General features: G+C 44.0%; 1 protein-coding gene across 4 annotated transcripts in view; it reads right to left on the minus strand.

Annotated features, from left to right (window-relative positions):
- FGGY (FGGY carbohydrate kinase domain containing) overlaps positions 1-9,590 on the minus strand; it is a 520,775-nt gene that overhangs the window by 343,640 nt on the left and 167,545 nt on the right. For 3 of the 4 annotated variants that reach the window (XM_019501213.1, XM_019501212.1, XM_019501211.1), the window contains one exon: positions 2,091-2,290. The exons of the other annotated variant lie outside the window; for it this stretch is intronic. The gene's annotated coding sequence lies outside the window, so the exon portion shown is untranslated. The remainder of the gene's footprint in view (positions 1-2,090; positions 2,291-9,590) is intronic. 4 annotated transcript variants of the gene reach the window in all.

Below are 9,590 nucleotides of genomic sequence, written 5' to 3' on the forward strand. Positions count from 1 at the left end.
TGCCCACCTAGCTGGACTCGTTTGAGTCCCATTTCTCTTTTTGGGGTTTTTGTTGTTCTCCCGCCCTGGCGGGGGGTCGGGCTAGAAGATCTACTAGGTCCCTTCCGACCCTTAATCTATGAATCTATGAATCTATGAATAGGGGCCTCTTACTGCATTAGAAAGCCTATAGATCCTATCTCTGAACTAGCTGTACCCATTCTGTTTGTGACTTTTCTGGTTTTGCTTTTCAGCAGCTGTTACACCGATCTGTCTCCTGCACACTTTCATCCCTTTGTGCAAAGTGACCAGCAGTTGTTTCAGCTATTGCATTTTTGGGTACTTAACAGCTACTCTAGCAGTAAGGGCATGTATCAGTCATACAGATCAGGGTGACTGCGTTATTGTTAAACCTGATACATAATGTGTATATAATTATGCCCTGAGGTCCAACTAGCTCTCAACTCACCCTCCCTAGAGATCTGAAGGGTGAGAACCGATCAGGAAGATACAGCAGTTCACAAATATAATGTCACTGTAATTATTAACGTAATTCAGAGATTAAAGTAGACAGTCTACCAAGGCTGGGTTTAAGGCTCAAAATGGCCTCTTTTCAAACGTCTGCTATACATGGGCCAAGCAAATGCTTATTCCTCCCATTCACAATAAAACCCTCTGCCTTTCCCAGCCTCTTCTTCTCAGTACCACGTCTGCCCTTCAGAAAAATCTATGGTCTTTCTCTTTCCCAGTTTAATGTTTCCATTCATCTTCCCAACCAGTGCGTTAGACACTCAATGAGCTTCTTTCTTCCTCACCCCAGCTTTTTCCAAGAGAATCCCTTGTGTGATACCCTGGCCCGCTAAAATCAATGGCAGAACTCCTCCTGCCATCTGGGGGACCAGGATTTCATGTGTAATGGCAGTCTTGCCATACTATGGCTAGGTCAACACTTACCATTTTTTCTGAACACTTTCTGGTGACTTTTTATTAATTTTTTTGGTCATGTGGTTGGTGTTCATTCAATCTTGAGCCAAAATTGATTAGAACTAGATTGAATGTAGGGATATGCAATATTGCAGCCGCTCTCAGCTCTGGTAACACACCTCAGTAAAAGACCCACAACTACAAGATTTCAGTTTTGTACAGTTTTCTGGAAAAGTAAAAGCTACCCCACAAGATATAGGGCCTTGCTACACAATAGTTTTGGCTGGCTCCTGGAGCTCCTAACCCATGGACTGTCCTCACATTAACACCTTAAAGTAATTTGAAAGACTGATTATGTGGCTTAAAATGATACCACTCCAGGGCGGTGTTATCTCTAATCGGCACTACCCAGCTTCTGTGCCATGAAGGTGTGGCCACTCCCCCAGATGTGCTGCCTAAGTTGAAGGTGTGGCCACTCCCCCAGATGTGCTGCTCCAGTATCCCAGGATCTCTCACACCCCCGCCTGTACAGCAGGGATAGACGCCTGCCCTGGTTCACCAGTCCTTTTGTGGCAACACACAGCTACAGCTCCTAATCCAGGACCTGCTCACCAGGCCTCTAGTAGCAAGTCACAGCTGTGCAGGTGGAGTACAACCAGAGGTTTCTAAACAAAGGGTTGGACTACTCCAAACCCCAGTCTAGCACTAACAGCCGTCAACATTTGTGCATCTCGCAGTGTAAGGTGTAACAAGGCCCATGCTCTGGTGGGGGTGATCGTAGCGGTGCAAAGCTATAAGCAGGAAACAGGCAGGAATCACAAAGGCTCTACCTGAGATCCCTTCTGATCCAAAACATTTTTGTTAATCCCTGGCCTTCAGAGGCATTTATTTGCCCTTCTGTTTTTACAATAGTTAGCCTTGTGTTTCAATCAGGCCCTGCCCACAGCTAACTGCAGTGCTCTTGTATTGTGAGGGTTAAAATTCTGTGCTGAGCTACTCCTTGTTTTAAAACATCCTCTCCTCTTGTTGTGAAAGAGCCTCCAATACAATAAAATGACATTATTCCTGTGGCTTTGGAGAAACACAAACTAATCATTTGTGTGTGCCAAATTGTGCTTTTGGCAGACAGCTTTATAAAAAAAACCTGCTCAGAACTGCTGACCCCAGCACTGGGTTTAGGCACTTACATTTCCCAGATTGAGACAGGAAGACAGTTCTTGTAAGTAACAGATGCTCTGTCTCTTCCAGGATCTGCATCACCATGAAAAGGATGAGATTTCATCTGCTATATTACCTCCAGGGTCAGATCCCCAACAGGTGTTATTGGGAGCAGCTTCATTGCCTTTAATGGACCATCGCAGTCAGTACACCTGATTAGGCAGAATCTCTAAATGAAGCACAGAGATGCAAACTGGTCATATAAAGTCAGCTCCCAATGAAAGGAGGGGTAAAGCTTCCATCGGCAACAGCAGAAACAGGATCAAGCCTTTATAGCTGGCCTATGCCAAGTCCAAATCTCTTCTTGCCTACGACTCAAAGAAGTCGTGCAGTTGTAATTATGGAGAAGACTGTAGCAAGAATCAATCCAAACAAACCCACATGTTAACACCTCCATTTAAACCAAGTTGCTTCCCCACTTCCACCTCTACTGGCTGGGAGGGCTCTGTCAAGTGCCCTGAGGTTCCCATATTGCACCAGCCATTTCAAGAATTTAGTGCTCACTTAGGTGTTTATTAGGGGAAGGCGAATCCAAGTCAAAAGGGAACCTGTGTTTGCAGAGTTGGCAGGGGGAATTCAAAAGAACACAGAATGATGTAAAACCATAAGTAAAACTGACCTATTGCAAAGACTAAGCACGGTTGCTTCATCCAGGAAAGTTGATGATGGGTAGGAAGGGCGACAGAGAATTGCATTACTCTCTCCACACTATAAAAGCACTGGTTTTCCATTTGCCTTTATTGAGGGATAAGTAAAAGTAGGTGTCCTTGGGGAACCACGATGAGTGGGTCCAATTCTAATGGACCTGTACATGGCTCTTCAATATTTTTGTCGGTGATCTGGAAGTGAATACAAAAGCACTACTGCTTACATTTCCAGACACTAAGACTGACAGAGGGAAGTAATGATGAAGGCAGGACAGTCACACAAAGGTGATCTGCACTGGTTTCATAAACTGTGCCTATTCATACAAAATACATTTTGAATACAGCTCAATATGAGGACTTATATCTAGCAACAAGGAATGCAAGTCATACATACAGAATGATGGGGGGCTGTTTCTTGGAAATCAGTACCTCTGAAAATGGCTCTGGGGTCGTAGTGGACAAGCAGCATTGTATCAGCCTCTAGCCTGATGGTGTGGCTAAAAAAGCTGGTTATATTTTTGGATCTGTAAGTAGTAATTTGATGAATAGGAGTAAGGAGAGGAGTTTACCTCTGTATATGCCTCTTGTGGGACTGACTCTGGAAAACTGTATATCATTCTAGCACCCACCATTTTAAAAGGCTGTCCAAAAATTGGAGAGGATACAGAAAAGAGCCTCAAAATTATGAGGGCCAGGAAGTTCCTTACAGTCAGACACTTAAAGAGCTCACTCTGATGAGTTAAGTAAAAGGATTGAGAGGTGACTTAATTACAGCCTATAAATATGTTCATTGGATGAAAATACTAGGTGCAAAAAGGGCTTTTTAATTCAGCAGGAAAAGATATAAGAAAATCACATAGCTAGAAGCTGAAGCCAGACAAATTGAAACCAGAAATACAAATGTGCAACAGTGAAGATTAACTATCACGGCAGACTGCTAATGGAAGTAACAGATCCTCTAACAATTGATGTCTTTAGAACAAAAGTAGATATTTTTGGATGATGAGCTTCAGTCAAGCACAAGTCTGTGGGTTTCATACAGTGGTGACTAGTGAAACACCGTGACCTGTGATAGACAGGAGTCCAGTCTCAATGATGAAAAGGTCCTCTCTTGCCTTAAAAATCTGCAAATCTGGAAATCACCTTTCATTTCCACATAATCAGCTTGAGATCTAAATCCACCAAGAGGGGATATTTTGGCTCAGGATCCACAAACAACCAGATATTTGAGCTGATTCTCTGGCAATGAGCATTTTCCTTTTGGGAGGTCCAAGTCAATCCACCACAAAACCCGTATTTTAATGCAGGGAGATACTGCCTATAGGGCACATGGCAGTGCTATGCAGAGAGAGCCAAGCTTGCTCTGCACACACTAGTTCTGGACTCAGAAGAAGTATTAATGAAGTGCTGCACCTGCTGAATTAGCCCTGCTGAGAAACCAGGCAAATCAGCCCAGGCATAGCAATGCAACAGCATGGCTCCACTGCTTCTGGAGCTAGCACACGCAGGGACAGCTTGTGTATCTCTGCCCGGCACTCTGCCTCGCACGGGAGTCACTCTAGTGTGTGAGTTAGTAAGTTCGCATCTAGTTCAAGTTATCCCTGTGTGGCACATAGCCATGCTGCGTAGACATCGCTGCTGCTATTCAGCATTCGGTTCTAACGAAGGTCAGTTACGTGCCGACGCAAGTCACCCCTGCAAGCAGAGCCAGGATAGATATACCTGTTAAATTCAGTGCAATAGTTCAGGTCCTCTTCATTTCTTCAGTGAGCAATAACACTTTCACTCTTTTTTTGTCATAGCATTTAGGTAATACCATCTGACAAAGGCAACCAATCGCATATAAAGAACAAGCATGGTTGTCTGCACCAATGTTTTAATAAGTAGTGAGTGATAACAGATAGACTCGTGATTGATTCGCAAGCAAAAATTTGTGAAGTGAATTGTTCATTGCAACTGGCTTGCTCCATCCTAGCCCTGGAAGGAAGCTGTTGAATAAGACTCCTCCACAGCTACCCTCTGGAAGTCGCCTTTTCCTGCCTGAAATATTGGCAATGGGCTCCTGCAGGGCTCGACTGTCATTATGATTTACAAGCAAGCAGCTAAAAACACTAATGACTGTGACTCTTGCCACTAATTACCACTTAATCAGACACTAATGGATCTCATTGGTGGGTACAAGGCTTACTGTAAAAGCTTCAGCAATTTAAAAGGAACAATTTTATTTATGAAACTGTCACTTACCTTAAAGCATTGTGGGTTTGAAGCACTGATAATAGAAAAACACACCCTCATCTTTCACTACACTTCCAAATTAAAATGGAAGTGTTCACAGTAAAACCACCTGCATCTGAACTTGGCTTAGTTAAAAAAATATTGGCATAACTCATATGGGTTAGAGGTGTGATTCTTTACCAAAATAATTATGCTGGTAAAAGCTCTAGTGTGCTTGCAGGTATATTTATATAAAGATGATCTGCACTCAAATAACTATTCTCTTCACCATGTGAGAATAGTTAGTATACAGCCTATTCATGCCAATGTGACTGTGCCACATGGGGCAGGAAAGGAGAGGTGTTGGCTTCAAACACTTTAACTTTACTGATATAGTGGAACAACATTTGTGTTGTGTTGTGCAGAAAAAGTCTTCAGGAGGTCGAGCCCAGTGTCACCCTGTGGCCTTACTGGTGGTAGAAAAGCCTGGTACTAAGAGGTCGTGTCTACACAAGCACTAAATGACTGTGCAGTAACCGGAGTTATTGTGCAGTAGCATTGCTGAATGCCTTTTAGGGGACTCTGACTGTGCAGCAATTCATTACTACTGTGCATAGCGTCACGTCACACTTTGTGCCTTGCAACACTACTGCACAGTAGTAAGGAGCTACTGTGCAGTCAGCATCTTGTGTAGATGTGGCCCAATAACACCATATACCAGAGTTATTCAGGGTCTCAGACAAGTGCTTCTGGAGTCCATTGCTGAAGACAAAGCCAACTTTTCCATAACTGTCTGCTTCCTCAACTGCTGCGCTGCATCCCCATCACCAACTTCTGCTAGTGATAGCAACCGGGAGTCAACAGGATTCCACTAACCGCCCCCTGCCACGATTACAGAGGGACTGGAAGATTATTGGCTTCCCCATCAGCAAGCTCTCTCTCGAGATCTGAACCCGCAGTCTACCAATGTGGAAGTTCACATGATAGTTCATCAAACAGTAGAGCAGCTGTTCAAGGGAAGTGGGGCTGGGGACAGAAACTCATGCCAGAGAGAGACACATCTGCAAAGTATAATGATGCTCTCCCCAGCCCCCATTTGAACTATACTTATTGCAGTGTTTAGTAATGAGGGACCCAACTCATTCAGTCTTCTGCATGCAGCAAACCCACTGAGGGCCACAGCGGTTCCAAGCATGGCAGACTTACTGGTCAGGCATTAGGAGAGCAATGGAAGGGGACACAGACAATATTTTAGTCTGTTAGGCCCTTCTTCAGGTCAGATAGTTAAAATATTTTCCACAAAATCCTTGTTCCAGCAGTCTGCTTCTGTCCCTGACTTACCACACTGGGGACAAGCTTCTTGCCAGTACTGGATAACCCTGGAGGACAAACCCAGGCAGTTCTGCACCGTTCCGAAAGAAACACGATTTCAGAATTCGAGTGGAAAACTGTGTTGTGGAACAAAACAGGGGCCCAATGAAGCAAGGGATTTCTTCCAGATTATCCAGAGTTAAGTAGATGAGATCTGGAAACAGTATCTGTTGCAGCCACGCTGGGGCCGCTTGTTATCACTTTTACCCTGAGTTTGTTTGCACGTACTTGGAGGCTCCGTGACAGAGCAGGACCAATGGAAGATGCACGATAAATCACGGCTCCCATGGATGAGACTGGTGTCAGGAAGAGGTTAATTCCATTATAGTGGGGTGGTCTGCTTTATGATACTACATATAACTGGTGGGTTTGCATAACTTAACTTCAGACTGATTATGTAAGGATCTCAGGGATAGCCTATATTTCGAGTCCGTTGGCGCTATCCTGATAGACAGCTCCAGTGAAGGAGCTCATACTGGCAAAAGTGTTCAGCTAGTTCCCAGATGGAACATGCCAGCAAAGGGACTTGTATACTGGTATACCTATATCTACATAAGTCTTTTGCCAAAATGGGGATGTCACCATAAGGGATGGGTTTTGTACATTCCTCACTGATATAACTATACTAGCAGCTAAGCTTTGCAGTGCAAATGAAGCATCAGGTTTTATTTAAAAAACAAATTCTAGCCCTTAATGGCTATGATTTTTATGCGGATCTCATGACATTTTGGGGCTTGACTCGTGATTTTTGAGTTCCTGGGGTATAAAATACCTTAATGAGCAATGGAATAAGTTCAAATGACAAAGGAGGATGCTACAGATAAACTAGTCTGAGTTTACATTTGAAATTATTTAGTAATAGTTTTATACACAATCAAACATGCACACACATTTATTTTGGTTTTTCTTAACATTTTTTTTTCCAATTAACAGGAGTTTTGGATATAGTGATGGCCCCAATTTTCTGTTTCCCCAAACCTCACCTAGTCAGTTCACCTGTACAAAGTGCTTCCAGCCTTTCTGATTTAATAGCATTTTACATCCTCTTTCATTCACTTTTCACTGTTGTAAATGAAATTGCCAGGCATAGAGCAATAGAGAAATCAGGACCCTCTGTTTGACTTGGATGAGATGAACTAGGTTAGAAATGTGCCATACAGAGGGACAAAGAGCTACTGACTCCCATGATTTTGCAGGGAGAAGACTTAGAAACCACATCAAGAAGACAGGAGTAAATTATATCAAGAATAGTTTGAAGAAGCAGGTAACTGCACTTGAAAAGGGAGGGGCTTGGGGGGTCACTGAAAACTTCAAAATTGTTCCAAACTACCCTCATCCTTCTTTTCCATTACAGAGAGCAAAACCTGCCCCGTCAGATGCCAACCAAGCTGTTACTTGTTTTGTTGTTCATGTTGCTAAGTAACAAGGCTGTTTTTGCTTATTTGCCTCCCTTGGGCAATTTCACAACACTTTGTAATATACACTGCTCTTTTTGGTTGCACATCTGGTTTAGATTTTCAATTTCAGAACCCCCTCTGCAAACCACGATATTGGTTTTCATATCTATCATCTAGGCAATCTGCATCAGATATGACCCACCTCGGCATCAGCCATCCAAAGTGATTGCACTAGGGAGGTGCGTTTAAGTCTCTTGTGCATTTATTACATTAATTACAAAAGGCTATTTTGCTATTGTAGCTGAATTTGGGTGGGTTACGCGCTACGTCTAATTTGCCACGGGAAATTAGATATAAGTATCATTAATCTTGCCCACTTCTTCAAGACATTTGATAGGAATCCACTGCGCCTCAACAATGCTAGCAAGGAAGGAGTACAGTGGTGTGTTAACCTGATCATCTCCCCAGCAGATTTTAGGCAATTTCTTCTGAGACCCCTAGACATTTGTTTCCATTGTGAGCAATTGCTCAAAGAAAAGTAGTTAACTAGCACCAAAGGGGGGGGGTTCCTCCTGTGTCTGAAAGCTCGTGTTGTTGCACATCAAAGCACCTCAAAAATATTCTGGAGCAGGTGCAAGCTCGACACAAGCTCTGAGATTCCAATACTGCCGTTGGCCAATGCTCCACATCTGAATGTTCCCGAACTGTGGGTTAGTTCAGATCCAGATCATACCCACTGAAATGTCATCATGTGGCAAAAGCAGGTCAAGAGGAGATTGTTCCACACACTTAAGTGACACACACTGAGAGCACTAACAGATATCACCACCCTGCTGCAACCTATTACCCAAACGAGAACACCCGCCACACCCTGGCATGGGACATTTTGATTTTCCAGTGTTGAGAGCAGATCCTGCGCTTCATCCCCAGCCCAAGAGGAATTCTTTACTGCCCTTCTCCAGCCATTGCAAACTACTTTGCAGAAGCAACACATGCTTCCCATTCCTTACCCAAGGCCAGAATGGGACTGGAGCTGGAAATGCAACAGAAAGGTAAGTGGCAAGGGGATGAAGGGAGAGGTAGACACAGTGGGAGGGAGGGCGATGGCTGCACCCCTACCTCCGCCCTGGGTTTGGGGTCAGAGTCACAGTTGTTGCCCCAATCCAAGATGAGGAGCTTTCTGCCTACGGTAAATGGGGGAAACAAACCTCATCTTGGGTTTGAGTAAATATGGCATATCAAGCTCCAGTTTTACCTCTCAACTATCCACTAACTAATCCCCTGCTCCTCTCTCTTTAACTTCCTTGCAGGCCTCTCATCCATGTATTAGTACAAATGCTTCAGGAAATCTATTGCACAATCCAGCAGGTTTTGCAGTCACTCTGCAAGTTCTGGACAAGCCACTCTTCCAATTTTGCAAGTTCTAGCACGCAATGTACTTCGTAGTACCTCTGACCAGAAAGGCCTGAAGTGCAGGAAATGAAAAGAGGTTTAGATTTAACAATCGGCAAAGAGGCTGCCAGAGAGAAAAGCTAAGTTGAGGATCTGCCCGGTGATAGGGAATTTGCAAAAGTGCAGGTAGGGAGAAAGTTAAGGGCCTGCTATACAGAGCTGGAGAGGTGTGGACTGTCTGTAATTATAGCTCGGTCCTTGGGCCCGCCCTGTTCAATACCTTCATCAGTGATTTGGATGAGGGGGTGCAAAGCACCCTGTTCAAGTTTGCTGATGACACTAAGATGTGGGGGGATGTGGGCACATTAGAGGGGAGCAACAGGCTACAGTTGGACCTAGACAGGTTACAAGGATGGGCGGAGGAGAACAGGATGGGGTTTAACACAGA

The sequence above is a fragment of the Gavialis gangeticus genome, unplaced genomic scaffold (assembly GCF_001723915.1).
Source record: "Gavialis gangeticus isolate Ggan-Ray unplaced genomic scaffold, GavGan_comp1, whole genome shotgun sequence".
Taxonomy (NCBI): domain Eukaryota; kingdom Metazoa; phylum Chordata; order Crocodylia; family Gavialidae; genus Gavialis; species Gavialis gangeticus.